Genomic DNA, 3,779 nt, shown 5'->3' with positions numbered 1-3,779 from the left:
AAAAAAAAAAAAAAAAAAAAAAAAAACATTCAGATTTCTGAAATAACCAATTAACAAAAGCAAAATAAGAATGTTATTTTGATTTTGCTAACTGTTATTTCATGTTAAATTTACTGATTTTCATTTTTTTTCTCTTTTTCTTTCTCTTTGCTTTCAGATTTTTGGCAATGAAGGGGAAAGAAATGTTGGCAGCAATGATCACTAAAGTTTGTTATATAACATCTAGCCAGTGAGTAAAAATATCTGCTTCTAAATGAGACAAGATAAATAGTCATTGCCAAAAATCAACTTCGTCAGATTATGTGGAATGAAATTATCAGTTGAATGACAATTGTCATTCAGCTGGTAAATTGCCATTCAAATCAAAAGCAATTCAAGAAATGTGTGGAAGCTTCAGTCTGAAAAAACATCATGTCATCACCAATTTACTCATGAAATCTGCAAATTTACTGGGATGCTCAAATTTCTGGCTGCAACTGTGTTTGTAAGAAATCCTTATACAAGAGGCATATTCAGTAACCATTGCCATGTACTAACAAACAACTTTGACTTACCCTATAACATCTAAAGTGGAGATTTGTATCTGTAATTCCATATATATATTTATATTTCTTAAAAAGTGTAATGACTATTGCTACAATGAACAGTGAACTGTATTAGGAGATTTACAATGTTTTGGTTGATGTTGACTGTATTAAACTCAAATTATGCATGATATTTTACATGCTTCTTGAACTAATAGGAAAATAAGCAAAATGTGCTGGATTTGATCTCGTCTATTTCTGTTACAAAGTCTAACTTTGTTATAAAACTCAGAACCCAATCTAAAACTGACTAGACTTTATTTTGGTGGGTTTGAACAATGCTAAATATGATTATGTGTATGATTTGTTTGTTGAAGTATTTTTATTAATGATTAATTGTCTCACTCAAGACTATTTCAGCTGATTGTTTAGTTTATAATTATGTGTAATTCAAAAAAATTTTTTTGTCTAACTAAAGTACAAGTTGTAGAATTTTTCGTGTGGTAGTGTCTGCTGAAATGTTGATACCAACATCAAAACTACAAAAGTTTGTAGGTAATATGGACATATTGAAGGAGGGCAGCACCAGCAGCTCTGAACATTTATCTTGATCAAATTCCATGCTTCTTTCCAGTGACGTTAGTTTCATTTGCTGCTTTTAGATTTGGTTGAGTATGGCAGCTTTAGATGAGCTTAAAAACATGAGTGGCTATTGATTCCATTGATTGAGAAAAAATATCATAGAAAGATAATTTCCTTGGTATATTCCAGTTACTAGCCTAATTTTGCTCGCTATAATAACATCAGTTTTTGTTAACCATAATTAATCATGTAACAGACTGCAGTATAACTTTTGCGTTGTTTTTGGAGCTAAGATAGAAAAATATTTTTCTATAGAATTACTTCAGTTTTATGCTCTGTAGTAGTGTTATGTACTTTTCCTCACTAATTAGTAAATGAACACCAATTACTATACATAAACCACTGAATAATTTATTACTAAGTATGTATAGAAGCTAATTGAGAAAGCATGAATAGTGAAAAATATTTACATCCACACTATATTTCAATCAGTTTGGTCCCTGATCATCATAGATCTTATTCCTTGTTATATAGTATGGGACTGTTTTTGAACTTGGAATCTTTATATATATACTAAGAGATAATAACTTTCCTATCCAACAGGGTACTGGTACTGCATAGGAATGTTAAAACACTTAGAAATAAACGTCTCTGGTTATATTCCAATCTAGTATTATAATCTAATCTACATGATAAGACAAATTGTTATTATTTTTATTATAAAATTTGAAACAATTATTATTATTTAATCATCATTCAATGTCGTTATTGAATGTCTATCTCCCATAGAACTTGACACAATCCTCCAACATGTTGAATCCTGTTAAACCATCCTTCCCATGCTCACGTGGAAGATGGTTGTTAAACGATGATGATGATTATTATTTATTATTTTGTCTATATTGGATAGTAGATCGACAGAATCGTTGGAGCGTATGACAAAATTGTTTTGCAGTATTTTGTGACATTTCTTGACTTTCTGAGTTCAAAACCTTCCAATATCTACTTCACCTTTTATCTTCTGAGATAAATAATAGAATGTACACTTTAAGCACTGAGGTTAATATAATCAACTAACACTTTATGTATTTCATGCTGATATTAAAGTTTCCCCTATAATATCTTAAATCTCCCAAGCAAAATGTTTGAACTTGGGATTGTTGTTTGTGAGACTGAGTCACAATGAAAACAATTTTGCTGTGATGACACTGAAATACATGAAGCCAGATTAGAGATCAAATCAAGTGAAACATAGTGTAGATGTAGGAATTAAAAAAAAATAATCATTTGTAGTCTAAAAATGAAGTCAACAGTTAAAAGTTTATTCTAATAATCAATTAGAGATAATGAAGAGTAGGAACTTCCATTTTTATACAAGCACAAGTCTGTATATTTAGCAGAAACTTAATCAGTTTACATATTTTTGTATTCTGATTTATTTTAACCACCAAATTCTCCAAAGAATTTATGGAAGCATACATAGAAGTAAACAAATACAGCACAATCATCTCATTTATGCTTGAATGAAACGTTTCCGTTTCTTATCAGAAAGATAAGGATCACTAAAGAGAATTGAAAATTATATAAAAGCAGTTTGCAATATATTATTCTGAAATGAATTCTATAGAATTTTGAAAACTTTATACCCTATATAGTTCACTGAATATCTTCAAACAGTTATTATAATTCTCCATGTACAGAGAACTATATTAGCATTTAGTCATACATTATATGTCCATGAATAACTTATAATAAAAAAAAAAGCATGATAGTTTCAAACAAAATCCTATGGCTACAAAATCATTCCTCGGAGTTCTATTTCAGCAGAAATGTTATCAAAGAGAAGCCATTGAAATTACAGATCAAATTTCGTATAGAAATATAGACAAAAGATTTAAGTGCTTTACTGGCTATCAATGCTGTACATATTACTTTGCCATTTCAAATGAATTTGTTAAACTGACGCAACAGATACTAATTCATATCAGATACTAATTCAAATTGAAGATCATCTTGTATTGAGAAACACATAGTTTCCATCTAACAAATCCACTAACAAGGCTTTGGTCGGCCCAAAGCTGTAGTAGAAGACACTTGCCCAAGGTGCCACACAATGGGACTGAACCCTACATGTATATGTACTAATACACAAACACACATATATATATATGTGCTTATACATATATATATATATATATATATATATATATATATATATATATATATATATATATATATATATATATATACACATACATATATACATATATATATAATTTGATTTATATAATGGTATTACTATACAATAATGCCCTTATATAAATCAAATTATATGTATTTATGGAAATAAATGATGGGTTTTTTTTTTTTCTTTATGAGCTTTTTTCACGCTGACTACTTGATAAATTCTTATAAAGATTTTATCCTTATATTATATATATATATATACACACACATATACAAATACTTATACATGGATATATATGTGTATATATATATATACATATATATGTTTGTGTATAAATATATATATATACTTACAAATATATGTGTGTATATATATAATTATACATTCATACATATATAAGTATATATATACTTATACATACATATATGTGTATATATATATATATATATATATATATATATATATATATATATATATATATATAT

General features: G+C 27.7%; 1 protein-coding gene across 4 annotated transcripts in view; it reads left to right on the top strand.

The window, feature by feature from the left end:
• Positions 1 to 2,890, top strand: part of LOC106883071 (centriole and centriolar satellite protein ofd1-like) — a 65,058-nt gene extending 62,168 nt beyond the window's left edge. For all 4 annotated transcript variants that reach the window (XM_014933942.2, XM_052969629.1, XM_014933946.2 and 1 more), the window contains one exon: positions 158 to 2,890. The gene's annotated coding sequence lies outside the window, so the exon portion shown is untranslated. The remainder of the gene's footprint in view (positions 1 to 157) is intronic.
• The last annotated feature ends 889 nt before the right edge of the window (positions 2,891 to 3,779 follow it).

Source organism: Octopus bimaculoides, chromosome 7, assembly GCF_001194135.2.
Source record: "Octopus bimaculoides isolate UCB-OBI-ISO-001 chromosome 7, ASM119413v2, whole genome shotgun sequence".
Classification (NCBI taxonomy): domain Eukaryota; kingdom Metazoa; phylum Mollusca; class Cephalopoda; order Octopoda; family Octopodidae; genus Octopus; species Octopus bimaculoides.
Note: the sequence above shows the minus strand (reverse complement) of the source record. Positions and strands in the feature narration are given on the sequence as shown.